Source organism: Parus major, chromosome 1, assembly GCF_001522545.3.
Source record: "Parus major isolate Abel chromosome 1, Parus_major1.1, whole genome shotgun sequence".
Classification (NCBI taxonomy): Eukaryota; Metazoa; Chordata; class Aves; order Passeriformes; family Paridae; genus Parus; species Parus major.
The window spans coordinates 7045933-7064377 of record NC_031768.1 but is presented as its reverse complement, the minus strand read 5'-3'; the positions used below and the strand labels follow the sequence as shown (position 1 = coordinate 7064377).

The 18445-nt window shown below is 38.5% G+C and overlaps 1 protein-coding gene across 9 annotated transcripts in view; it reads right to left on the bottom strand.

Annotated features, from left to right (window-relative positions):
• The window catches only part of CASK (calcium/calmodulin dependent serine protein kinase), a 190470-nt gene that overhangs the window by 153570 nt on the left and 18455 nt on the right, over nucleotides 1-18445 (bottom strand). The gene's annotated exons all lie outside the window — the stretch shown is intronic.

Genomic DNA, 18445 nt, shown 5'->3' with positions numbered 1-18445 from the left:
TACAGAGCATTGCTCAACTACAGAACACAGCTCCCTGCTGGCATGCTTTTTAAATAACTACACAACACTGCTTGTAAAGATGCAAAAATATAAATATGGAACATCCAATACTTTGGGTGATGCACGTCAAAGTGAAAACCAAAATCCAACCACAACCAACCTTCAAAACTTTTAAGAAAGCTTATGAGTTGTTAGTCCTTTCAAACAGCCATCCAACACTTTTTGAGCCAATAACTGGGCAACTGTTTATGCAGTTGAAGCTGACAGCAAGGGTTTATTTGGCTTTTAGGAGCACAAGAGCAATTTGACAGCTAAGCCCTGTTAGGAAGGGACAGGTTCCACAAAACAAGGGTAAAGCAGTTGTGCCAACAGGCTGATCACCCTGGAAAAGGAGCACTTTACACTTATGTGCTGTTATAGGCTGGGGAGAGCTAATTTTCTTCATAGTAGCTAATATGGGGCTATGTTTTGGGACTGAGACAGAAACAAGGACCATAGCATAATGTCTCACCACCCTCACTGCAAAGGATGTCCAAACTTATGTCCAGTTTTAACCTACTCTATTTCAGTTTAAAACTGTCACTACAGGCCTGGTAAAAAGCCTCTCTATCTTTCTTACAACCCTCCCTGAAGTACTGCAAGGCCACAACAATGTCTCCAGGATGAACAACCTCAGCTCTCCTGGCAGCAGAGATGATGCAGCTCTCTGGGTATCTTCGTGCTCATTGTCTAGGCTCGTCCAACAGCCCACATTGTTCCCATGCTGGGGACCCCAGAGCTGGAAGCAGCACTGCAGATCAGGTGTCCCCAGATAACTCCTCCATCAAATTATGGCTTCACTGAAACCTCAGCAATCCCCTGAAGATTGAAACTTTATTGGCTGACAGTACTGAAGTAAGTTTCCAATTAAAATGAACACAAGGCAACATACTTAAAGCAGTGGTTCCTGCATGCCATGAGAAATTCCTACACTAAATTCCCTGGTAAAACTGCTCTAATATTCCAAACTCACTCAAAACAACACCAATTTCAAGGAGACACCCAAGCCAGATTTAGCCTTTCCAATGAGTACATTTTTTATAATGTATATTGGCATAGATATATATGTGTATATTCACACCCCACACCTCTCCCCATGTATGCACACATAATGAAAATGCAGTATAGCAAAGCAATTAAAATATATGTTCCTGTCAAATCTCTCTAAATAATTTTAAAATCTGCTTTTCTTCTCTGAAAATTACATGCATCTGAGACTGTATTACTGGGCCATCATTAAGTATCTCAGATCATTCTTCTAAATTTAATTTTACTTAAGTTCCTATTCTTCAAAGACCAAGTACACAAGATACCAGACTAAGTCATTACCTTCTGATAAAAAAAACCAAACAAAAAAGCCTGATAACAACCATAATAAATTTTCAGTTTCATTTACTCTTGCATAAAACCCATATCTGCAGTATCAATTTCCCCTACCTTAGATATTTTAATTCTTATAGCATACCAGCATAAAAACATCTCATACAGTGGGTCAACAATGACAACAACCCCAGTAATTTAAGTGATATTAAATGTGATAGTGTTTGGAAGCCTTTATCAACAATGTAGCGCTGATCAGACAACAAGTTGAGCCTTCCTGTAGAAATTAGTGTTGAGCAAAATTCAGCAGTCACAGACTTCAGCTGACTAACAGACAGAGAAGTGCTCATGTCTGTGAAGCACATCAAGATTTAACTTCACAGAACAGCAAAAACCCAGTTCAGCAGGACTGACTTTGATACCTCTTGTCAGCTGCTAAAAGCTCTTTCATTAGTGTTGTGTGTTCTTTGCTCTTTTCACCTGTTAGCTAAAATCTGCATGTTAGTGCAAACAGAAAAACAAGGATAGACTTTTTTGGTTTCTTCAGGAAAGTTAAAAATGTCAAATCCCAATGAAAATGTAAACTCAGTGCATTGCTGAAATTTACCACTCTTCCTGACAATTACTGATGTGTAATTTGCAGAAATCACTATCTTTAGCACATGGAAAACTCTACTACTGCAAATTGCAAGCTGAAGAGCAATTTAGAAGCCCACTCCAGTTTTGTGAAATTTATATTCATGATTTATAATACAGTTTCTTTAATCCAGCACAGACTTGGATTTTTGGTTAGAATGCACAGTTATGTCCATCTCCTCTGTTTGCCTATCAGTCTTTCCCATCTATTGACAAAGGTTGAGCTTCAGATAACAATCTAACAGCAGAGAGTCCTAAACAAATATTTTAATCAATATTTTTAAGTTGTGTATCAGATCTTTATCTGGGAACAACAGGCCCTGAATTTCAGTTAAAAGAAAATTCCTGTACAGATAGCAGAAATGAAACAGAAGGACACATTTAGAATGCAGACTATTTGCAACAGCTGAGTTACTTAAATCCAGAGACAAATTATCTGAGTACCACAAAAGTCTCATTTCCAAAGTTGTTACAGAAAAGATGTGCTAAAGGCTTTGAAAACTGGTTATGTTTCCACATTGATACGCACAGATATTCACAAGAGCTCACTGCAAGTATGCAATGATATCTGGTGTTCACATCCCCTCTCCCTGCCTAAACCCCTGGTTTCAGCTACAGAAGGAAATTACAGGAGACATCCCTCCTTCACCTCTCAGTTCTTCAGGAGCTGGGAGTGAAATGCAGAGCTACAGGACCTTGCCATCTATCAAAATGACATAGGAGAGCCCCTTCCCTACTTTTAAAAAATTTCCCTAAAAAACCGCAAAGATCTTAAAAGCCACATCATAGCTTGCCTAAATTAAAGTTTACAATTGCTCTACTGAGAGCAAATAAGGCCATTTTGGGAGAAGAAAAAAGCAGTATATGAAGTTTTTAATTTAGAATTCAAGCAATCCTGTGATACCAACAGAGAAAAAGGTATCTCCTGTGCTTTCATGTATGCTAGTGAAGAAATACAGATATCACAGGTTTACCAACAGAGAAAATACAAATGGATGAGGCTCCTTTTTTCAGAGCATTTTAGTCTTCTGCTGTTTGCAAAAAGTTATGCTGAAAGTTATGAAAACAACTAGAACTGCCAACACAGCAACAGATGAGAATCTGCTTGGACTTTCTTTATATTAGAACTTTGTAGTAAGCTCTTAAAATTCTTCTCTCCATGGTCATGAAGCTTAACATGAAACTTTTTTGCAGCACTCAAAGCTACCACATTCTCTTGAAATCTTTAGTGATCAACTCCTTCAGTAGTTGACTAAGGATGCCTTACTAATGAAGGCACTTCCTATATTCAAGAGCTATGGTTTCAGTGTGTGCTTTTTCCCTCATATTTGTAACACAAAAAAGTTATCCTTAAAAGCTAAACACTAAAAAAAGTAAATTAGTCACAGGTTATCAACTGCAGTTCCTGGAAATGCATTGCTTTCAATTTTAAGTTACCTCTGCCTTGCACAGAGCATCTTTCTTTGTACAGTTCACACCAAAGTGCTTGAATATTACAGCTGTGACTGAATGACAAAGTTAAATGCACAAAACAAAGCTAAAGGCACAAAAACTCACACAGCATCTGAACAGAAGTCTTTCAAGGCTGGCTACTTTCCTAGTAACCTTCCTTCCCAGGAACACAGAGAGCAGGTTGTGCATTGGACAGACTGTAGGAGCAGCTGCCCTCAGTGAATTAAAATAACAAACAGAACACAAATTTACTAAAAAAATAGTATAAACATTTTCATACATGCCTTAAAGTAATTTAAATGCAATTTAGGCACCGTTTTGGGTCAAAACCAAATACCACCAATAAAAAACCTTATTACTTAAGATGAATTTCCAGCACAAGCAGAGAGCTTTCCACTCCTATGTACCTCCTTAACATGCAAGCAGATTATTTTGGCCAGACTTCAATGACTCTTTTCTGTGCTCTACTGCACCTCTGGACATTTTACAAGAGCAGAAAAGTTGGGAAAATGCCAAAAGTGACGCCAGCTGCCACCTGGACTATGGCTGGATGAGTGTTTTAAGAAGAACTATTATACAGGTAATCAAGAAATGAGGAAATCCTGTCCTTCCGCTTCTGCCAGGTTCCTCCTATCATCCTGGGCAGAGGTGTGGCCACAGGGGTGAGACAGGTAAGAAATGGATCTAGTGAAAAACAACCCAGCAGAAAGAACTGGGCTTTTATGAGTCAGTTTTCAGTTCTCTTCTGGCTCCTAGAAGGGATCACCTTCAGAAACAGATGTTACTTCAATCAGCTTGAAACAAGGAAAGGAGAGCATAACTTGAGTGCTTGCCAATGTTAAAGGACAAAAGACTGTTAGCAGAATCAGACAGGTCTCAAAAACATTTAAAAAATTTTATTTACAAAACAGATTTGGCTTCTCTTTTATACTGATACTCTTCTATTTTACACTAATTCGCATTTCACTAAGATTATTCCAGCCAGAAGCTTAATTATAAAAAAAAAAGCTAAGATCTCACTCATGAAAGCAAAATTCACATACCATGATGTTTCTATCAAAAGCTAATTCACTTTTGCCTAAAGTTTAGATTCAAAGAGTTAACCTATCATTCAAAACCACACCTAAATTAGGTGAGAATCACAGGATACAAAATGCTGAAACAAAACCTGTTTGCTCTTCCTACAGCTATTAAAAATCCTGAAATTTTAATGTTTTAGTATACAAACAGATGGTCACTACAAATAAGCTCTCCAAAACACATATTTCACTATCAATTAGATAACCCACACTGCACTTGTGTAATTATGCAGGTTCAGAGGTTATTTTAGGCATAACACATAACACCTACCTGAAAAAAATCTCCCTAGTCACAAGCCAAATAGAAAATAATTTGAAGTGAGCAGTATTTGGCAGACTTTCCAATATGTACATATAAACAAGTTCCTAAATGATGTGCACAAACCCCTGCGTTTAGAACAGAATCAACTATTCAAAGCAATCCAGTGTTACTTCCCACAGATTTTAGACCACCTGCATTTTCCACATTTGTTTCCATATTTGTTTTTTTACTGTAAAGTGCATTTCTCAGGTGGGAAGTGATGTCTGGAAGTCATTTGGTCCAAGCCTCTGCTCCAGCAGGGCCACCTATAGCCAAGTGCCCAGGACCATGTCCAAGTGACTTTTGAGTATCTCCAACAACCAAGAATCTCCCTTGGCATTATGTGCCAGGGCTTGGGGGCCCTCACAGTTAAAAAGTGTTTCCTGGTGTTGAAGTTTGTGCCACCGCCTCTGGTCCTGTCACTGGGCACCACTGGGAAGAGCCTGACTCTGTCCTCTGTGAACCCCCTCTCCAGCTGTTTGTACACATCAGTGAGATCCCTCCTGAGCCTCCCCTTCTCCAGGCCCAACAGGCCCAGCCCTACTGTAATGTCACAGCAGTTACACAATATAATGCACAGTACATCAAACCACATTGTTTTGTTCTGTTAACAGGACACATTAAATTGTCTCTTCATATCTGTGTTGATGTCACTCCATCAGGTTTGTGTGGGTCTTGGCACACATCACAACCAACATCTGGGCTATCACAAATCAAAAACTGCTTGTCAAGAGCTCTCTCATCCTGGCAAAATTCAGTCACGTGCAGACAGAGTGAAGAATAGTTTCCCTGAAGAAATAAGAGTAAGGTACCATCCCCACCAATTTTTTCCACATTGTAAAACCCTTTGGCAACCCTAATTATGTCTGTCAAGATAAAACTCCAGGGTCAAAAGAACAAAATTCCTTAGTCTCTTTTTGACATCTAGTCTGGCTAGCACAGGATGCTGCACTGAGATAATGCTGTGAAGTCCAAAATGCCAGCAAAAGGAGACTCAGTTTGAAAACTCTTCCCTGAAATTACAAAAGCACGCAAGAGCAGCTTCAAAGGTATTCTTCTGATTTGAGATATGACCAAAATGTGATAAGGCTTAAATCTGTCCACACTAACCAAGACAAACCCACATGCTTTTCCCCTAAGTACTGAAACTACATCTTAAAATACCTCCAGGGATGGTGACTCCTCCACTTCCCTGAGGAACCTATTCCAGTGCTTGACAGCCCTTTGGGTAAAGATTTGTTTCCTAAAACAATCCAGACCTCCTCAGCACAACTCAGGGCCATTTCCTCTTGTCTTCACTTGTTGCCTGGAACAGGACACAGCCCCTGTCTGTCTACACCCTCCTGGCAGGGAGTTACAGACAGCACTAAGACCTCTCCTGAGCGTCCTTTTCTCCAGGCTGAGCCCCCCCTTGCTCCCTCAGCTGCTCCTCACAGGACTTGTGCTCCAGACCCTTCTCCAACCCTGCTGACCTTCTCTGGACACACTCCAGCCCCTCAGTGTCCTTCCTGAGCCAGAACTGGACACAGCACTCGAGGTGTGGCCCCACCAGTGCCCAGTACAGGGGGACAATCACTGTCCTGCTGGCTCCACTATTGCTGACACAGGCCAGGTGCCATTGACCTCCTTGCCATATTGACAGCTCTTTCTGCCCACCAGGGAGCTTTCCAGCCCCTCTGTCCCAAGTGTGGAGCACTGCCTGGAGTTGTTGTGACCCCAGTGCAGGACCCAGCCCTTGGCCTTGTTAAACCTCACACAATTTGCCTCAGCCCATGGACCCAGAAGATCTCTCTGCAGAGTCTCCTGACCTCCAGCACATCAACACTCCCATCCAGCTTGGTGTCATCTGCAAATTTGCTGCAACTCCTGTCCAGCCAAAAAATCGTTTCCAATTCTGTTCCAGAGCTCAAATCTACATTAGTAAGAGGTACAGTGCATTAGGAATAGACTGGCAGAACAATAAAGTATCGAGAATCCAAACATTCACACTGGAAGCGTTTCAGGGGTCTTGCTCTGAACAAGGGTTACTCTAGTCCCATGGACTAAACACACAGTAGTAACTCGAGATCATTATGTTCACCTTCAGAGGGCATTATTCAACTTAGTTTTTAATACAAAACAAATTCAGTTCTCACACTCTGGGATAACTCTACCATACGAAATGCAGCAAAGCACATTAAGGTTGGATGATCAAGGGATTTAATTCAAAAGAGCACTCATGACCTGAGAGAAAAAGAAAAAACAGCAATGGAGACACATCCATACTGCAGGTCTGCTGGTTTTAAAAATATTTCTCTGTTACAAAGAAAGCTAAATGTCACATTGGTAAATATAGAGAAAAATGCATCACATACTTCAAAACAACCTAAACTGAAAACAAAATGGGATTAACACTTACATCTTTCTTGCACATTTGTTCTTAGGGAAAAGATAAGCTCATTTTCAAGTACTAGACGGGTAAATTTTGGAGTGTTTAAAAATAGTTTGAGAAAGGCCAGGAAAGTCCTGAAAACAGGTCCTCACTGTTCTGATAAAGCCCTATGTTAATACCCATCCTCCTCTCAAACACCATTTAGAATTAAATTAAGATATATACTGATGTGACTTGGAAACATTAAGTCATACCACTGTTAGGCAGACATCTGAAAAAAACAATAACTAAAAAGAAAAAATATCAGACAAATTAAAATTTTTAACACATATTAAAAATTTAATTGTTTCCCTTTTGCAGAATTAATATAAGACATGATTGATGAGTTCAATTTGTTCTTTCTCAAATTTACATTGCCTAATTAATCTCTTGATTTTCCCCTCTTTTTTTTTTTTTCTTCTGAATTCACAAATGGAATGCTAAATTAACTTCAACATTTCAATGCTTTGGCAGCAATCTTCTAAAAACACTCTATTAGGAGACACACCATGTAACCTATGGGCAGAAATAGTTACACTCCTTTTCACATTTCCAGTGTTATTTGAACTTATCTCAAATAGGCTTTTTTTTAGGATCATGGGTATATGCCCTAAAACATAATATATACAGCTGGAGTATCTGCAGGGCAAGATGAATTCGAGTTATATGAAATTTATCCACAATTATTGTATTAGTATTAAAATACAGATATAGGAATTTCACTGGCTCACATTCTCAGTGCCAGTTAATACACCATGTTGTAACTGTTGTGGGTTAACCCAGCAAGGAACAAACACCACACACACACTCATTCACTCCCCAGCACCAGTGGGATGGAGCAGAGAAAGAGAAAGGCTGTGGGCTGAGATAAAGACAGTTGAATAGGACAGAAGCTAAAGGGGAAATTAGTATTAATAATATTATAATAATTATTATTATTACATGCCAAACAAGTGATGCACAATGCAGTTGCTCACCAGCTGCTGACTGATATCCAGCAGCCCAAGCAGCAGCCTCCAGCCACTTTATTTCCTCTGGTTTATACTCTGAGCAGCTTACACGGTCTGAGATATCCCTTGGGTCAGCTGTCCTGGCTGTGTCCCCTCCCAGCTCCCTGTGCAGCCCCAGCCTCGCTGGTGGGATGGGTTGAAAGGTAAAAAGGCCTTGCCTCCCTCTAAGTGCTGCTCAGTGACAACTTGAACACCAACACCCCAAATCCAAAGCATGGTACTGTACCAGCCTCCAGGAGGAAAAGGATCCCAGCTGAACTTGAAGCAGTGACCAATGCAGAAAGAAGTTTTCCAAAAATTACACCCTAGAAAGTGGAATTTGTTTAGCTGTACACTACAGAAGTTTGTAGAAAATGGTTTTGGTCTCAGGCACTGCTGCTCAAGTTACAGACTTGATGAGTTTTTTAATCCCCTCAGTTAACATCGGGATGTAAGAATCTGCTAACAAAAGAGATCTTTCAGCTAGAAAACAACTTCAGATGTGCCACAAAACCAACAAAATTAGTACACAATTCATTCTGTTCTTCAGTTTGAAAAGTCAGACTCAAAAGCAAAGAGCAAGCTGCTGTAACCAGTGCTCGGAACAAAATATTCAGTATTGCACTGAATGCTTGATGAGCTTTACACTGCAGAGCTATGTACAGATAATACTAGAAACAGAATGATGTTAGATGTTAGAAATTTAAAACAGACCTGTTTTGCTAGTAAAATCAATAAGCTAAGTTTGCTAGATATAACATTTCTCAATTTATTAGTACTGGCAGGGCACAGTTTTTATTTAAAACAATGCAACTAATTTGAAGAATGTTTTATAATGAAAATGTCAACACTAAGGTATATTCATACAACCTTGAGATACATAATATTTACTTCTATGTATTTAGCAGATACAACACAGAATTCTGTTTGAGCAAGATGTAACTCAATTTACCAAAGAATGTGAAGTGCAGGTGGAAAGCAAGCTATAGTCCAGAAATGGTGAAATCTCTTAAATGTCTGTGTACCTGAATTACAGTCCTACTGCTTAGCTGAATGACAGACTTAGCAACATTAAAGAAATAAAGCAAATATTCTAGCAGTACTGTAATATGCCCGGGCCATAATAGCTATGGAAGAACAGTGTTTGAAGGAAGAAGTTATGCAAGTTTTACTCATACAGGTTGAAAAATAATGTAGACAATACTTCCTCTAATGAGTTCTGACAGTAGAGTTTAATATAACTCTAATTCTGTAACAACATGCATTTTACTGATTGCATTCCAATTCTGTTAGAATCTTTTATCATGAACAAACAGTAATTCTAATAATGTTCAATTCCCAAAACACACACAAAGTCCAAAATCCTTGTTCCAACTATTAAAAAGGCCAGTTTTGTCTCAGAAACAAAATTAAGCAGCTCTCACTCACACAATTTCATAGACAGGAATGATTACATTAAATGACACAAAGAGGGGCACTCTCTCCTCTGGTCCAGTTAGAACCATCTGTCGGTGCATGGACACGCTAGAAAAGCCACACACAAAAGAGGAGTTTAGAGAACAGGAGTCTGCATATCTAACACAGACAATAATACGCTGCTCTCAACAGTCACAACAAAACAAAGCCCCTTGCAGAGCTAGATATTTTAATTTGAGACACATTGGAAACTAAATACATAGAACTAAGTTCTGACCATATTCCTTATGGTCACCTAATTCACTTAATGTTATTTCATTACTTGAATCATTGCAGAGCTTCTGTAAACACATAATGTGGCTCTTCAACACAAAATGCAGACTGGTTTGGGAGGGTTGTATGTTGTGTGTGTTTGTGCACAGGACAAACCCTTTTTGCTTTTAGAAAACAATTTTAGTACTACCTTTAGCCATTGAAGATGATGTAGGGAGATCAGTTAATTTTAATAAAAAGTAGTAGTACAGAAATTTTTACAGCATGCAGTAAAGTTACCTGAAAATTGTAGAGGAATTCCACAGGCACTTTAATGATCATTAACTCTTTGGTACATATTCACATCTAGTTTTATGCAGTATGACAAATTATTCTTCAGTTTTGAACAAAAGATTAACAGATCCATAAGGAATAAAAGAAAAGATGTTCCAGGAAAGGTTATAAAGAAGAAAAATTTAGAGCTAAGGAAGTTGTTAAGAAAGTTGTCACTGTATGTCTAACTTACACCATTGTGCTTGCAGTCAAGAACAGTAGCACTGTTGATTTATATTAAAGAAACACTGCTCACTGGTAGCTGAATTAGAAAATATTTAATTTATGTTTGCACTTAATTGAAAACAATCTCACCATTCATAAGTAGCATCTGCTCAGGCCACAATCTTGGGTTTATAAAACCTTAAACACAAGAAATAAAACCACTAAAATTACTGTCCAAGGACTATTGTGTAAGGCATTACCACACGCAGGACAAAGCCACTTAAACAGTGTCCATATTAATAAGCTACACTATTTCCAAAACAACAGAATCTGATTAATTGTAATACTCATTTGCCTCTGCTAGTGATGCTCCTTGTCAAGAATCTCTTAGACACAGAGGTACACAGAGCTCCCAAGACCATGCAAGAACTGCAATGACAAACATTAGTTTTTCTCAATAAAGTTGTAAGATGAACCTTCTGAAAAATTTATATATAATTTTTCAAAGAAACCCTATAAATTATGTTTACATGCATACACAGTACACAAGACAAACACAGTTCTAGAATACTGTGCTTGGAGATACCGATGTGGAGCTGAGAAAACTGGATCTTTTTTATTTCTCACTTATTTTATACTAGAAAAAATTTAAGGTTCTAAATAAAATGCCCTAATGATACATTCTTCAATTATTAGTGAAATTATTTTCTTTATTTCCCTCTGTACTTGCCAAAGCAGGACTTGTCAGAATTAGCGCGGGGAATGTGCTCCTGAAATTAATTGTCTTTATGTACTGATATTAAAAGTATTTCCCACAATTATGTTACAAAACAGTTTTGTTATAAAATAACAGTATTTTCTATATCACGGCTGGCACTAAAGCTATAACCATGCACTTAAACCCCAAACAAATTACGTTCAGAGGAAATGCAAGCACACATTAATAACACTCACTGCACAAAGGAGCACAGATTAAAAAACCCCAACTTCTCCCTGTAATCTCCTACCATACTATTTTTCAGTTCACAAACATAATAAGATGTTATTACTTTCCTAGCTGTTAGTCTCAGTAGTTTTGTTTTAAAATTGATTTCTCTGTGACTGGGTTGCAAATCAAAAACATGCCTTAATCTCCTAAGTAGTCAAGATTTCCAAGCAAATGACTACTACAACTAATTCCACTATTTAGCAAAACCAGCTTACAGACAGCACATAACTGACAGGTTTCAATACTACTAGCAGCTAAACACAAATCTTGGTCCTGTTAATGAAGAAACTTTTTTGCCCCTCAAGAAATTCCTCCCTCTGTGTGTTACTGTACTGTACAGAAAGCAAGACATGCTGCTTTGCATGATTAATAACAGTGTACAGCATATCATCACAAATACATTTTTCTATGGTAAGGCACAATAGACAACAATTCTGATGCATTTCAGCCACACTGTGTGCATGTGTGTTTAACCATTTTAAGCAGATTCAGAAATTAATCTAAACAGTCCTTCTTCAAAGATCTAATGATCTAATTACTCATCAAATGCCTACAAGGTCATTTAAATGAGAGAAAAAGATTCCTGAAAAGGATTTTTAAATTCTTTCTCTTGGCAAGACAATTATTTCTATCTGACAACCCCCCTATTACCTTAATATTTCTAGAAAAAATTAAATTATATAAATAAACAGTTCAGGCGATCTCTGGTCTCCCATTCTCGTGTAACAAATTTTGAGGACATTTTTTCTAATTACCACACAAGTTCAAGTATAATTTAACTATTGAAAAGATATTTTACATTTACTCCTCTGAAGCTGCAAGTTTGGAGCAGGTGATCCTTTATGCTCTTTTACATATCAGTTTATACTTATAACTTTTTTCATCACTGAGGAAATCATAAATTATATTAGTTGTGATGGGTGAAGCATGGTATACTCAGAGAAGAGCTGAACAATCCCTGGATATTTGACAATGAATTTATTCAACTAATTACTGAGGCATGCTGCTAACTCTTGAAGATTATAAGAGCTAAAATCACTAGATGGATCCATCCCCCTCCCTCTTTTCCCATGACTAAAAATTTTACTTATTTACTTTCAACCACTGAAAAAAAAGGTCCATTTAAAAAGTGAGCTTACTCGCCAGGTGGGTCCCCCAGACACACAGGTCAGGCTGTAAAGCACTCACAAGCCTGTTAAGGGGCCTGCTGCCAAGGACTTGGCTTTAGATCTATTTATAGCATAAACATGGTGAAGGCCAGATAAGTCTTATTAGCCTATTTAACAGTTATTTGAAGATTTGTTTATTTAAGATGCAATATCTTAAAAATAACTGCATAAGCTTCCGTTTCTTCAAAACGTTTTAAAGCTTAAGCAACACCCTGTTAAGGCTGTTAGCAACACTACCCTTGAAAGCCTTTCACACCTTTAATAACTGCAGGATCTTGCTGCATTAAGGACCTCATGAACTCCAACAAACTGAACGATCACAGCAAACAAGCCTTTCATTACATCACCTTCAAGTAAAAGCCTACATGTGCATACTAAATCAGCAAGACAAATTCAAGAACTAATACCTTTTTGTAACTGGATTTAAATAAGCTAATTTTGGTCTTTGGCACTAGGTCTCAGTAACAGGAGAGAGGCTTAAAATCACAGACCCACGTGGCTAAAACAGAGAAGAGTAAACACTACTGCTGCACAGATGTCACTTGAGGTAGAAGAATGCAACTCAGATAAAGAAGAATGTGATGACCAGATTTTTAAAAAGAAAGAAAAATAATCTAAACTCATTTTAGGCAATGGAGTGAAAATAAGGTACTTGAAGTGCATGCCAGAAAGATAAACAAAGCTCTAAGAATTATTCATGGACACATTAGTGTAAATCAGTCATAAGAAACAACTTCCTGTTAGGAAACACTAATTCCTGATTCAAATTAAGGCTGAAAAAAAGCAAAAAGAAAGAACAAGCAGAACAAAGTATGAACTGCAAGCAGCTGGGCACATTTTGTTACAGGAAATAAAACAATTAATGATGACCCTTTTTTCCTTTTTTTACATCTGACTTTCAATGTGAAGTGTATCTCTGTATAACATCCTCCTGTGGTTTAACATTTCAGTTTAAATTTCACTATCATTTGAAGCAGAGGAAAGGGAAAATATACTCCGTAATTATCTAACTATTTTAAGTTAAGCTCATATTTTTTCACTCCTATGCAGAAGACTATTTACTTATAGTCTTTAGCAACGGTTGTCCAATGGCCTAGTCAAATGTCTACATTAATTTAGCAGAGATTTAAGTGGAAAAGCTACCTTGTACCCAGGTCTTTTACTTAATCTTGTTATTTTCCTTCTTGAGAGAAGTCCACATGGAAAAACCAAGGGGAACAAGCATGTTCATTCATGTTTCTCTGATGGATGCAGTTTAAGACAAGCTTTGAAAAACAGTTTTTTGTTTTTCTTTACAATGCAAAATTAGAGAAGGCTAAGAAACCACTAAAACTTTAAAAATAATTAGGTTTACTAGCACATAACTCCATGCAAACCTTGTCCATTCTCACAGCTTCTACAAGAAACGTTAAATGGAATGTTGTGTTCAAAAGGAGGAAAACATTAGGATCCTTGTTAGCTGTAGCTTTATTGTCTTGTACCCTTTTAAAGAATGATTTATTTCAGTTGTTACCAGCTTTACAGAGTTAAACACAATAGCACCACACTGTGGGAGAAAGCATTGCCATATACACATAGTGAATGAGACAGCAATTAGGAACTGAGACACCATAAGAAACAGTTCCAAATATTCTGGAAGTTGTGTATGGCCCTTGGGCTTAGAAGGATATGAGGTCTGAAGTGCTATCTAGTAACTTTTAGTACTATAGTAATGTAAATGTAATATACTATATTACATTTTTAGTAAATGAAAGATCCAACTTAAGTTGACAAACTTAAAGGTATATTACAGCCAGATTTTCAACATATTTCTGATCTCAGCAAATCTGAGCCTGTAGAATTGTGCCTCCCACTCCCACTGATTTTATAAACTGTGAGATATTAAATAAAGTATCAGAGGCCATTCCTCCTCAGAAACATCAAAAGCAGCTCCACATGCAAACCTTGGTTGCATCCAATTAAAAACTCAATGCTTCAGCCTCCTGCTGAGAAAGTTGTCCCAGAGCTTATAAAACCGGTGAGCGATGTTTCTCTAAGTCATATACACAGAATACGAGAACTGCTGAGGTTGGAGGGAAACCCTGGAGGTCATCTGGTCCACCCCTCTTGATCAAGCAGGGCCACATACAGCGAGCTGCCAAGAACCATCTGCTTTGAACCATCCCCAGGGATGGAGACTCAACAACCCCTCTGAGCAATCTGTGACAGTGCTCAGTCATCCTCACAGTAAAAACCCCGATGTTTCCTCACATTCAGGCAGCCTCATGTTTTGGTTTGTCACTCCTCTCACCTTCCTCAACCTCCTGGTGACACCCCTCCTAAGACAGCCCAGGATGCCGCTGTCCCTTTTTTGTTCACCTTGGTGCCCACAGACTGGCCTGTCCTGCAGACACCCTCTCCAGCCAGGCAGCCCTTCTGGTTCCTGGGGTTATCCCTCCCCAAGCAGCACTTTCCACACTTATCCTTGTGGAACAGTGTGAGGCTCCTGCCAGCTCCATCCTGCCAGGGACTCCCTGGGTGGCACCAGGACCCTCTGGGGTAGCAGCCACTCCTCAAGCTTGGTGTCATCAGCAAAGCTGCTGAGGGAACAGCCTGCCCCATCACCCAGACCATGAATGTGTTCAATAGGACTGGACCCAGCACTGACCCCACAGGTACAATGATGGTTTCTGGCCTCCAGCTGGACTTTGTGCCACTAGTAAGTATTGTCTTCAATCCTCCTTGCTGTGTGCTCAACCAGCCCCTATTCCTTTATTTTCTCTTATTTAAAATATTCTTTTAAATGGACCTTTTTTTTCAGTGGTTGACAGTAAATAAGAAGTAAAATTAAGTAAAATCTTATGGGACATGTTTTCAAAGGCCCTTCTGAAGTCTTGATAGACAATATCCTTTGCTTTCTCTTCATCTACATGATTTTTATTTTTTTTTAATAGGAAAAAAAAAGATGTGCCAGCTGCAAGTAAGGACCAAAGATCCTTGGAAACAACTGACAAATCAAGGGCAAGCTGAGGAAAATGAGCTTGTGTAGCCTAGAGAAGAGGAAGTGTAAAGCACTAGCTGGCACTAAGCTTTCAGCAACTAAGAGGTTATCAGGAAGACACAGCCAGGCTCTTTGCTTTGGTCCAACCACACACACATAGTGATCAGGCATGGCATAACTCGTTCATTTACAAAACTTCATTCACTTATCTGAGTCCTCAAGGTTTTCTGTTTGTTTTGCCCAAGGAACAATGCAACACAAATCTTATTTATCCATTCTACTGCCTCTGGAATGATGGGTCACTATACAGGAGAGAAAATGGCAAGAGCAACAAAGGCTTAAAGGGATATTCTTCTTTTTCTCACCCATAAATCTTGAGACACTGAAGGAGACCAGCAGCAAGAGAGTTTGTACTGCATTCCTACTATACAATACATTAAACATCTCCAGTCTTATTAGTCTGAGGTAGAGGTGACAATGACCTGCTTCTTTCCAGCAGCATAAAAGACAGAAAAAATCCACAGGGAGGAGGGACAGAGCACCATTTTCTATTGTTGACTGAATATAAATAACTGTCTGATTGACACAAAACCCATCTTCTGACTACATCCATACACTGGAATCTTCTTTGTCAGTTACAGATAAGAGCATCACACAATTCTACAGGGACATGGAAACCTGAATGGCATCACAGTGTCTTGAATATTTCCAAGAAGGAAATGTAAAATTACAGTGCCTGATTTCTGCTAAGCCACTATACAAAAATACTATATGAGCAAAGCTGGTTTTTATTATGTCTATACAGAAGGTTCTTTTACAGAAAAGCAGCCCTTCAAAAGGTAATTTTCAGGTTTATGTTCATAAAATAAGCGTTCCTACATGGCAACATCCTTCCAAGAATGTTTAATCAACTCTCTTTGTAAGATGGCAAAAGCAGCAGAAGGTGAATTCTGCCCATTGGTGACTTTGTACAATCCCACCCTTACTCAGGAACACTGTGAGGAGAGGACACAGGAAATCACTGCCACTTCAACAGCCCTGTGCTGATTCCTGTGCAACTCATTTAAGTCTAGACACTAGATTTAAAAAGCCAGTCTGGTTACAGCATTCACACTGCACATCACAGGAAATGAAGAAAGTGTCACACTTGCTAATTTTAAAAGTCACACTTACTAAGTAGTCCTGGATAACTTTTAAGTTTGCAATGTTAGCAGGATTATTTTGTTTTTTTTCTTAAACCAATGACTTACATGCGTCATACGGAAATGTTAACAAAGAACGAAATACTAAGAATTTCAAAAAGTGGAGAAACTTATTCTTTCATAAGGAAGAAAAAATACCAGTAAGTAGGTAGTTAGATGAAATCCCCAGGATTCAGAATTTTGATGTTAATAGAGAATACACTGATCATTCAACTTTAGGAGACTAAAAAAAACCCCAAACCCTCACACAAAACCCCATTCCAAAACACCAAAACAACCCCGAAGAAAAACCACCAAAACCCAAGTGAACAAAACAAACACAGGAAAGGTCCGCTCTGACAGCAAGATTTTAAGAAAAGTCTGTCAAGAGGTACAAAATTCTTCTCTATTTCCTACACTGACTAAAAATAAGTCTGTTAACTGCGTGTGAGTTGACAAATTTTGTCCAGGGAATGTCTTCAAGGTCGGTTGTGCCAATAATGTTTTCATATAATGTTAGCAAGTTTGCATTTAAAAAGAAAAAAAGGCCCAAATGACTTTTGCTGAATTGTGAATTTCTATGCATTCACAAGCCAGCTGCAGTACAGTGCATGTAAACAGGATCAGGTAATCCAATCTGGCAGAGAGCTGTCAAACACAGCAATAACCAAATGCTGTTTCCTCTACTGGAGATGAACACAATTCCATCCCTCACCTTGGGATTCCTGCAATTGATCCCTAACCTGCTTTAGTCTGAACGAGCTAGTCTAACAACACAGCATTTTTGAAACATTTAAATTAACCTAGTTCATTTAAAATGAAGGGAGCTGTGCCACAAGCACTGGAGACAAAGGAAGAGCAAGAATGAAGATTTAGCAGGAGTAATTGAATCAGGTAAAATATAAAGAAACAGGGAAAATATAACCTGAGATGGCTGAAAACAATCAACTATTAACACACACAATTACCCATGATTCAGCTCAGTACAGTTTTCTGAAGTCAACATTTTTGTTCCTATTTTATTTTAACATACTAAGAACCTCTACACTCTTTGCTCTTCTAAATGGCACACAAAGAAATAAGTCACTGCAATTAAAAAACATTCAACTTAAAAGCCACTGAATACTGAAGACTTGATGGCAATAACCCTGTCAAACATTCCACCCCTACTCATGAATCAGTCTTTGCATCCTTCTGCATACTCTGCTTTGCTAAAATGGTCTCTCTCGTGTCTAGATTATCACCTCACTAATCCTAATCCTAATTCTGCCTTTCATGATTCTCATCTGCCTTCCATTCCTCTTATCCCTTCTCCAGCACCAGCAGTGTCTTCTCCACAACCTTTAGCTCATCTGGGATGTTTTTCCTCTTACATTTACAAATATCCTGTTATTAACCAGTAAATAAATTTCTACTTGCTGCTGCTTTTCCTTCCCTCAACCCACCTTGTCTATCCTTGCAAACTGGAAATCACAAGGTATCATCTGTTTGTTTGTACAATTTCACTTTTCAAACTCTGTTCCTTATTCCTTCCTGTGAACCTACTTTACTCATCTTCTTTCCTCTCTCTTCCTCCCACATTCACCCTGAGTAGGAATCTTCCTCTCAGCAGCTTCCTATTCCAACTTCTGCTCTCCTTTCTCATCCTGCAGCATCAGCAGAAGCAGCCTGGACCACGTTCCAATTAAAAAAAAAACCTCCAAAAAGCCAACTGGCCAAGAATTCAAAGAATTCC